General features: G+C 37.3%; 1 long non-coding RNA gene across 1 annotated transcript; it reads left to right on the forward strand.

Moving 5' to 3' along the window:
* Positions 1-9,517: 9,517 nt before the first annotated feature.
* On the forward strand, positions 9,518-10,025 carry LOC113036723 (uncharacterized). The gene is made up of 2 exons (XR_003274489.2): positions 9,518-9,598; positions 9,780-10,025. It is a non-coding gene; the product is annotated as an uncharacterized LOC113036723 (long non-coding RNA).
* The last annotated feature ends 1,388 nt before the right edge of the window (positions 10,026-11,413 follow it).

Raw genomic sequence — 11,413 nt, forward strand, 5'->3', positions numbered from 1 at the left:
TATCATTTAGCGACTTCTAACGACTTTTAGGACAACCAATAGTGATTTTCCTTACTGAGGAGTTGGCAACACTGAAATGGACACGGTGTCTATTACACGTTTTGCTGTGATACGTCAGCTGAGTTCTGCTCAGTTTAAATAAAATACCACAGAAAGTAAAGAGTGAGAGGACAGAGCCAAAGTTTTGGCACTGCACTCACAGCTTTGAGCTGTCCAGCTGAGCCAATTACGCACTTGTTCTGTTAACATTTCCCCCTCTCATTCCAAATAATAAACACTCCTAGCAACAACTATCAAAGACATAATGGGCTTAGAATAAGAAATGCCTTTCAGTCTCATATTTAGTGGAAATTGTAGTAAATTGTCTCTACAAACTGTTATATGTGCTTCATTTGATGGCGCAGGCAAGTTACTCTCATTGGCACAGACTGACTGATTGCAATGTGCTAGCAGCCTGTCTCCATTTGTAAATTAGCTGGTGATTAATTTTGAACCTTATCAATCTGTTTGAGAAGGGATGTTGTCAGTCTGAGTTGGACTAAGGTTTCCACCCACCGGGAGATTTGTGCAATTGCCTCACGACCAAAAGTTGCTCGCTGCAGCTACTTGCAAACTTTCACCAGACACAAAAAATCACTTACCAACCACCCTCTAACCCTGTAAAGTAGACTGTTTTCTTTTCTTAATTGTTTTTCATTTGGGAGGGTTTCAGGAAAGTACTTTGTTCTATTCTGATTTCTTTTTAGTCCCCTCATTTTTTAAAGTATTATTATTATTTATATGGATGCATGTACACACGTACACATTCTTCACCAACACTTCAATCCCAACACTGCCAAGAACCATCCACTATGGAAGAAGAGATAATGGAAAACGTAGGGGAAAAGTAGACTGTTTTTTAATTTAAATTTTTAAACTGACTTTTAAATTGAAAAATTTTCATTATTTCAAATTAAATATTGAGGTTTAATGGTACAGCTGGACAAATAACATGAAATGGAAGGAGGATTTAATTATGGCATGTTAAATGATTTAAAATGCTACATTAGTTCAGCAGCATAGCAGCACTGCGGTTCATAGATTATTTTTGCACGAAGGAAATTAAAAAAGAAATAAACCCTCTATTTTTTTCTCAAACTGCATTCAGAAGAATTCTATCTCGTATTAGCACATAATGAACTTGTTTAAATTATTAAATTATCGAACATGTTTGTTTACTGACAATCATTTTCCATTGCTTGGTTTAAATACAAAAAGAAATTGGATTTTTACAGAATATTTCTGTAAGGCCTTTTTGGCTCTTAAAAATTCATGCCTTGAGCTATCGCAAGAAAAAAAAACAGTCAGAAAAAGATAAAGTTTCCAAGAGAGTGGATAAGAGAGATAAGTGAATTGCAAAAGTATGTTCGGAGGTGTATACAGTGGATGCAATCCAGTCATAGCATTGTTTTAATGTCGGCAATACATGTCAAAACTTATCTCCGCTCTTTTTAATGTTCCCCTTGGTTGCCCTTTATACTCCTGTCAAATAATATATAGATAAAAAGAAAAAACTATTCTTTTCAATTTTTCAAATCAATTCATGTTGTGTAAGTATGAGTCATGATCAACAGCTGCATGTCTTTATTTTTTGTTTTTAATTCTTTTTGCCATTTGTCATGTAAAATGATACAGTTTCCAACTCATATTTGTGTGCCTCTGTCAGCCTGTCAAGCTATCATTTTTACAGCATGCTTGCACACAGTCACTGTAGCTACCTATATCATTTTCATGTGGTCAGATATGAGTTTCTCATAGGATGCTGAATGGTCTCGTAGAACTCTAGCTCTGATGCAAGCGCATGGTTTGAAGTTTGGCAAGATGATATGCAATTTGATTTGATACTGCAAGAAGGATCTGACTCCTTCAAAAGTTACTGGTCCAGAGGTCTAACAACATATAATATTGTAGCTCTCCTTAATTACATGTTTATCCAGTCATAATCAGATGCTAAGATTAAACTGGACCTTTTCTGCCCTTCAGCCCCTGCTCTTTATTTTTCTGTCTCCGGCAAAGTATCCAGTCCAGCTGATGACACCCATCTTCAAAGAAAAAAAATCAGGTAACACTTACATTTAATTTTGTGTTGTATCAGACAGGCTTCTTAAAACTATTAGAAAAAATAATTGTTGTTTTCCTTACAATAATCCAAAATGCATTCTCTTATCATTTCTGTCTGTAAAGCATTCTACAGACTTCCATACAAGCCACACACACACACGCACACACACAGACACACAAAGTATTTACGTAATGGTGTCTCATATGGCCCCCTTCAATTTACTGATGAGGCCAGAGAAGAACAGAAACCTTTCCAAATTTGAGTTTTAGCCAGGGGGAACATTTTTAATGTGCCATACTGAGCATTCTGACAAAGATGGACGAGTCCTCAAATCGAGGGTAGGGGGGGGATAGATATTCAGTACACACACATGAAAGACAAACAAGTCATACAGTTTAGTCATTTTAATGTGTTGCGAGGCATTTTGATTCATTTAAGATGACCGCACTTTAGTACGTGTAGAGCATATAAATGTGGCTCTAACAACGTGCAGAACCGAGAACAGCATCTCAGTGAACTCATCTTTTTATTTATCTATTGGAATGATGAATTATTGTGAGAAGTGACCCTACTGCTATCACTGCCATCCCTCTGTTTAACACATAAGCCGGCTGTCACTCTAGAAATTACAACGTTTTTGTTTTTTGTTTTTGCATATTTTGGTGTCTCTTGGTTTTTAAATGAATATAAAATGTTCTTTGATATAACATATTTTTTTGGTATTAATGAGAAACTATAACATTCAAAAGCTGCAGATATGGACGTTGTTAACACGTAATTGGTTTAAGATTCAAAAGTTGAATGGTTTTTGATTGAAATAGTATGTTTCTGCCACAGTGATCATGAACATTTTACTGTCTTATTGCACATAAATGGTCAATCATATTTGTATAAACCAATTCAGCTGCAGTAACTGAAAACTCTCTTGTAGTCACGTGCAATTCAGTGGAATACTTAATAATGTACCTTTCAGCTGTGCTAAGAAAGAAAAAGTTGTTTTCATTGAAAGCTGCACGTCCTTCGTGTATGATCTTGGACGTTTTTTTTAGGTTGACGACTTAAATACTTGGAGGGGCTACTTTAGAAATGCACTTTTTTAAGGGAGTGATGTGTGTACCATTGTGACCATTCGTCTCGTGATAAGGCAGTCTGGAGAAGGATGCCCATGCCAGGAGGGAGGTCAAGGCACCAACTCATTCCTCTTCCTAGACACTTCCATTTATCAGGCCTGACTGCATGCATCACACACCCTCAAGGTAGGAATGTGTGTGTGTGTGTGTGTGGGGGGGGGCAGAGGAAATGGTAAAAGACCAAGAGAGAGGGACGGACTTACATAACAGGGACACTTTTATGTTTACTTGGTGGATCTAGAATTTTGGCATGTTTTCAAACTTTAAATAGATTATATATTCAATATATATATATGTTTTTCTTTTTAATTCATCTGCATGTGGTGCTGGTGTCAGGGTCTGGGTCTATGACCCAGCGTTTTGAGTTATTTTGTATTTTTGAGTTTCTTATGTTAAGTTTGTGATTGTAAGTTTTTGTGTTATTCTTATTTAGGGTCTAATTGAGTTTTAGTTTAGCCATTATTTTCATTCAAGCCCCCTGGTTTGTGTCATGTTTCCTGTCCAATATGTCACGTGTTTCATGTCTGTGTTGTCTCCACGTTGTCAAGCTCAGGTGTCATGTCTATGTCTCTCCATGCTTCCTGTTTTATTTTGAAAGTCGTGTCTCCATGTTTAATGTATTCAGTTTTGCTTTCCCTGTAGCGTCGTGTTCATTTGTGTCAGCTGCGTCTCCCCAGGTGTTTCCACTTCCCTCATTACCCTCTTATGTATTTAAGTCCTCTGTCTCTTTCCTTTTTTCTTGTTGGGTTGTCTGTTTGTGTTCATTTCAAGTCACGCCAAGTCAGAGGTTTTGCTTCCCACTGTTCAGGTTCATGTTCATTTTTGGTTTATTTCATAGTTACGTTGTTGCATGTTCCTGTTCAGTTCCATAGTTTTCCAAGCCTTAGTTTTCATAGTTAGTCATAGTTTTTCGAGTTTAGGTTTCAATTTAGTTTCACCCTTGTTTGCCTCGCCTTGTTTATCTGTTTTTGTATCAGCTGCAATATCAGCTGGGTCCGTTTCATAAATACCCCAGCATTCCCCACCATGACAGCTGGAGCCTCTCCCAGCTGCCACAGGGCAAAAGGTGGGGTACACCCCGAACAGATCATAATTGTGTCACAGGACACAGAGAAACAACAGTTCACACTCACATTCACACCTGTGAGAAATGTAGGATGACCAGTTAATCTAACCTCACTAGCTGTATGTCTTTCCACTGTGGGATGAAGCTCGAGTACCTGGAAAGAACCCATGCAGACACAAAGAGAAAATGGCAACTCCACATTGGAAGCCCTGGCCAGATTTTGGATTTAAACCAATGACCTTCTTCCTATTCCAAATTTGGACTGTATAAGCAATAAATACATTCAAAATATAAATAGTTTGTATAAATATTAAAAACTTAGTGTGTTGGTGTAAAGGACTGCTAGCTTGACTTCAACTACTGTATTAATGCTTCAGTGCAGCATGTCTTTATTAGGAGTTTGAGCCCATTTCCTATTGATGGATTTCTGGCTTACAACATATGAGAGAGACCAAAGTAGCTTCTCCAAAACATGTAGGTTGTAGCATTGCATAAATAATGTTAAATTAGCAATACAGTAGGCACAAAAATATAACGATGTAATATCTGAGATGGCCAGAAACAGGAGGTGCATGACCTGACATTTGCCTGTGTCAACTATTTAGTATCTACAGACTAAAGGTGAATTTTTTTTTATCTATATTATGTTTGTTAATATAAACTTATTGATTATCAGGTATTCATGGTAAACTATTAATTCCATGTTTACATGCTTTTTATAAATGCTAAAGTCAGCTGTAGTCACAAGGCAACCAACATTGAGCTAAAATGAACTATCCCAACACAGGAAAAAAGAACTTTTCGCTGTTTACCTTTCTTGAGTTTAACTATTCTACTAAAGTGTGAATGCACCTATTATATAAAATCTGTCAGTACGTATCATTCTAGACATCATCAAGGCAGAAATACCTTTTTTGTTGCTTGAGAGGACAACTGTCAATTCAATTGCATTTTTCACCTCAAGAAAATTATTTCATACAATAACAGTTTACTTCAAATGGACTCAGCAACATTTGGTACATTAACTTAAACTAACCTGTTCCAACCTTTAAAGAAACAAAATTAATTTTCATGTCTGTCATACAGAATTTCCATCAAAGCACATTCACTGCTGAAGTGGAATCAAATCAGCTTGAAGATGAGAGCATCACAGTGAACAATTAAATCCTGTCACGTCTTTTGCATATTTAACTGTCTTATTTGTAAATGTACAAAAACTGACACACACACACACACACACACACACACACACACACACACACACACACACACACACACACACACACACACACACACACACACACACACACACACACAAAGAGAGAGATCATTGAGTGTAACATATAAGCAATTAAATCCTTGACATGGAACATCTTGAGGTGTCTTTCACAGTTGCTTACATTCTGATAATTGAACCTGCAATTCTGGGAGACATGTCTGGAGACAGATCAGATCTTTTCAATTGCAACAGCTTTGTGATTTCCCCCCCCCCCCCTCATTTTTTTAAAACATCAGCCATATATGCTGCATAGAGGCAGCCAGGCCTGAACCCATGACAGCAGCACAGTTGGTTGAGCACCTCAACCGTCAAGCTGTCAGTTTGATGTCTGAATTACTGTGCGCACACATCTGTATTTGTCAAACGGCAGGTAATCTCAACATCTGTATCTGTAGCTGGCCACAGCTGACTAGAAAAATGCATTGTAAAATGACATACTATGCAGTGGAATTTATTTCTTTATTTTTTGTTTTGTCAAAACACTCTGTGTCTAGTAACCATATAGCAGCTGTCTGATTTTTAGCCACAGTAATCCATGGCTTCTTGGATTGGAATGGTGACTCGCTGGATTATGCCTTAACAGCTCTAATGAATACCGGATTTAAATGACAGCTTTGCCTTCATTTGACGGTAATTTAATGTGATAGATGAAAAAGAGATAGACCGCACAGAGGAGTAAAGGACGACATGCGAAGCGTTGGTGTGACAAAGGAGGATGCTGGGGATAGAGTGAGATGGAGGCAGATGATTTAGGCGACCCCTAGAAAGAACACTTGAATCAAAGCATTGATCTGTGACAGAAAACATTATACATAAATCTAGAGAGCTACTCTATTTATTATTTGTTTGGCCTCTATTGCCACAAGTTCTAATTACGGGACTTCTGGTGAATCAAATTCTGCTTTCCTGACACTTTGAGTGATGGAACTATGAATTGCTTGAGCACCAAACACAAAATGATCATCTCAATAAAACTTAGCATTTTTTTAAATGTCCGCACTGATAAATAAATCATTGTTAGATGAATTGAATAAAACTTGGTTTACACAGTAGTTTACTTTGTACTACTGTTCTTCTTTCTTCTTCATTGACTTGTGGCCACAAACATCACTGGAAATGTAAGAATGCAATTTCAGCAGCCAATAAAATAGATGGAACTGTATCTCTTTCCACCAATATGTCAAGTTACTGTCACCTAACTGTCACCAACTAACCTTTGTCTAATTTGGGTAGCAATTTGAACATTGTGCAAACAGCAAAACATAACTCATTCCTCCTCCATACCCAATGCAAGTCAATGTACAGCTAAAGGACTTTCATCCAAGTAGAAAACTTTGTCCAGATACTTTTGAGCTTCTGAAACTGGGGGATACAGTACTCTGCAAAAGTCTTGAGCCATCCCTTTTGTTTTCTTCAAATCTGGCTTCCCAGGAACCAGATTTCATTGTAATTTTTTTAAAAGGGTGTCTTGAGTAGTAGTTCTCCAGTCTTTCTGAAGGTCTCGCAGAGTATTAGCAACTTTCTTACACTATGCGCCTCATCACTTGGCCAACCCGCTCTGTAATTTTACAAGGTCTATTTGGCTGAGTTGATTAGTAAATGCTTCAACTTAACAATAATACTACTTAGAGTTGATTGTCAAATATCTAGGAGGGAAAAAAACCATCATAAACTGACTTGTTGCAATGGTGCCATCCTATTACAGCGCCATGCTTCAGTCGGCTCTTTAGGCTCTTTCACAGATGTTTCTAAAGGCAGATGCTTGATTTTTATCCACCTGTGGCAACTGTATTAAAAACGCCTCTATTCAAAGATTAAGAATTGTGGCCCAATACTTTTGCCAGTATAGTTCATTTCTTCAGCCAACAAATCTTGTATCTGTCTCCTGATACAGAATGCCTGTATGTGATATGTTAAGATGCAGCGCCTATCACCACAAATACTGACTGCAAGCTTCTGCAATTAAAAGTCCAACTGACCCTTGACAGTACTCTCAAGCACACTTGGAATATTGTGTTTCATGACTGCATTCTATTATCAAGGGATGTATTGTTGTTATAAGTTGGAAATGTGTCCATGCTTTATGTATTTCCTAAACACTTGATGGGAGAAGTTTGTTAAACCCTTTGAACTAAAACTAAATTGCGCACTTTAATAACATCCCGATTGTCTCATTTAAAATCCATTTGTGGATGTGTATAGAGGCAAAACTACAAAAACAAAAAAGTGTCTTTATCCAAAAACTTTTGTGAAATGTAGATGTACAGAGTAAGTACAAAATTTCTGAACAGCAGTTGGATAGACGGCTGAACAAATGAAAATTAATGTATTTCTTTTCTGCCCCTCATCCCCCTTTAACCCTTATTTGATAGACAGTCATGAAAATTGATGAAAAATAGGTGTTTGGAAGTTTAAATTTGTAACTGAAATATAGCAAAAGTGCTTGACCTGATATTTTCCATGACAATTGTGTGGGCTTGATCTCCTGTCACTTAGAAAATGGTTAAATGGGAGCTGTAAGATTAGTAAATTACATCGATGATATGCTTCTCTAAATTGCACCTATATTATGTCTGCACGTGCTTTCGGGTAGATTGAGAGCTCTTCTGTTTAAGAGTCACTTTTCAGGAGTAGCTCTGCTCTTGTGTCTGCATGATAAGAGCTTGGTGGCAATGACTGTTCCAATTCAAATTTCATAATTTGCAATGTCAGTCACACATTATCCATTCAGCTCTGAACAATCTGGATGGGAGAAGAGGCAGCACATCCAAAAGCCTCTTGTGGTAATTCTACAGATACAAAAATCAGGTACACTTGCAAAAATATCCCCAAATAGGAGAACCAGTTGAGAATGGATGGTCTAGTAAAAGGGTAAATGGAAACAGAATGCAATGATATGCTGTTGCTTTTACATCTTTCTTGCCAACAAAGATGCCCACCACTTTGCCATTTAATAAAAGCACAACAGCACTGTTGTAGTGACAATCTGGGGTGACTGAAATAGGTACCTCTGGTTCAGAGAATACAGCCTTTATTTTATTGTGAGAAATGATCAGTTCAGTCAGTTTTACCTACATTACACACAGACAGCAAAGAATTTTTATGGATCACTTTGGTTTGTCAATGCCTTTGTTCTGTTAACAAACAAACACACACACACACACACACACACACACACACACACACACACACACACACACACACACACACACACACACACATCTCTATCTAGATCTATCTATCTATCTATCTATCTATCTATCTATCTATCTATCTATCTATCTATCTATCTATCTGTATAGAGATATGGATATATATCTATAGAGATATGGATATATATCTATATCTATAGATCTATATCTATAGATATAGATATATAGATTTCATAGCTGAGGTGCTGTCATTCTCAGTCACTTCCCCTTTGTTCTGAAACACATTGACTGTGAAATATTTAGTAGTGAGGATTCACTGAATTCACTAGAATTCACTTAGCACCTGCGAGCGACGCATTCTTTCACAAAAGTTTGTAGAAGCAGTCTGCATGCCTAGGTGCTTGGTTTTCTTTCAGAATATTTGTATTCAATCATTTCCATAGATGAGTGAATACTTATGGCAATATCAAATTATTCTGTTACTTTACAACTGTGAAATCTGTTTAAATATCTGCACTTTGAGTGTATGTTTTTGAAACATGTGTCCAGGGGCAGAAGTTGAATATAATGATTGTGTAATCCACATCCTCACTGCTATGGCACTGATAAAACACAAGCACACACAGATAACCACAACACAATCTGCTTGGACTCCCACTGACACCTCTGGGCTTGATCACCTGCACTCAACAACATCCGATAATAATAACACCCAGTCAATATTCTTTCCCTTCCCCCAAGTGTGTGTTTGTGTGTGTGTGCTTTCTCTTATCCCTGTTATTTTTTCAGTCCCTCAGTTATTGGGAGGACAAACATACGGAGGGCAGAATTACCATGGAGCATGCATGCCTAGCCAAAGGCCCAACAGAGGTATTAGCCCGATAGGATCTGTAGTCTTCCATCACACACAAACAACTACACACACACTGACACTTGCACGTAACGCTGCATGAACAAGCAGGCGCAAACAAATGCATGCACGCAAATACACACAAATTCATGTGTACACACATACAATGACTGATTGTTCTTCTCTTATCTGATGTTTCAGCCAATGGTTTATTTCCATTCTTTGGCCAGGGAATTGTCTCAGGAACACTTGCAGTGAGAAAACTCATTCCGATGATCTGGATCAGATAGAGGCACTTCCATCGGCCACAGACAATTCCGGCTTGGAATGACGACAGAACTTTAAAGAGAGAGAGAGGGAGGGAGAGACTGCCTCAAGACAAGATGTACCACAGATGATAAAACAAGGGGAGTTGATATCTACTCAGTGGTCTGCCAGACAGAAAAATACTTTGCTCTGTGTGTGTGTGTGTGTCCCTTGAATGAATATGCACAATCCAAGCTGTTTACATTCACCTCCATCAAACAGGTAAAGCTGTGTGGTTATATATACACATTTCTCCTTTTGTCATGTGGTGCTGTAAATTGCTCTGTGCCTCTCATAAATCCATGCAAGACCACTTGAAGGGGAAATGTTTTCTGTTTTCTCTGGTATCACTTTGACTTTTGAGGAAATTGGTTTGCAAAGAAGACATGTATCAAAAAAGATCTATCTATCTATTTCATGTCTGAGGAATAATTTTTTTCTCTTCACATCTCTTTTGTATGTAAGTAGGCTCCAATATTCAACTTTAATGCCATACTCATGTATTTAAGCATGCGACATGCATAGCAAGCAAATATGCCAGTCAGACTCAAAGTCAATTTTAAATTTACAGCCATTTTAAAACAAAACGTAGCATAAAAAGTTTGGAATGCTGCTGTGAAAGTCTATTGATAAAAGAGAAACATCATTGCTCTGAATTTTGATGTAGCCATCTGCCAAACAGTTTACTTATCCTGTGTTTGCTGAGAAATAGAGGAGGTGTGGGCAAACATTTACAGCAGCTGTTCTTTCTCTGATAAAGACAAAGCAAGTAAACACAGGTGTAATCTTGGATACAAATTAGAAGACCTAAGTTTGTGATCCATGTCCACAATAGATGTTTCTCCCTTATTACAGCTGGTTAACCCTTTGGCAAGAAAGAGTTTGGCTCCCAAATAACGTGTGAAAATAAATGTAAACACCAAAAAAAAAAAAAAAAAAGAAAATCAGCAAAACACACTCAAGTAACAATGCATGCAATGATGACTGATTGAAATCATTCTATATTATTTCATGGTAGTTGTGTGTGCGTATATATAGTGATATAGGTTCTATATTAGAGAAGACATTTTTGTGGGGAAAAATAATTTCTGGAAGCATCTGGAAGTTTCATTAATAGGGGGATCTCCAATATGGTGATGTTTTTACAATGTTGGGTAAAACAAATGTAAATATAAGAATATTAAAGAAATATTTTACAATAAAATAAGGTATTATGGGGATATGTTTTGCAGAAATATCTGCACATTCTTCTAGCAACTCCTTCTAGAAATTATTCACTTATTCTTTGCCATAAGCAGTTCCACGTAGGAAACTATTTCCCTGATTTTAGAGTAAACTCTCCCTTCAAGGTCTTTGTCCAAAGAATGAAAAAGAGATGAAGGAAATGTTAGCTCAAGACATATGAGGAGTTTCACATTCTTTCACATATTTGCCATTCTTGCCTTGTCATTTCTACTGGGAATCAGTCGTCATGAGTTCAGCTTGTTAATAAATGTCTAAACTCACCATCGATTTGAGAGTCTGAATCA

The sequence above is a fragment of the Astatotilapia calliptera genome, chromosome 14, assembly GCF_964374335.1.
Source record: "Astatotilapia calliptera chromosome 14, fAstCal68.1, whole genome shotgun sequence".
NCBI classification, from domain to species: Eukaryota; Metazoa; Chordata; class Actinopteri; order Cichliformes; family Cichlidae; genus Astatotilapia; species Astatotilapia calliptera.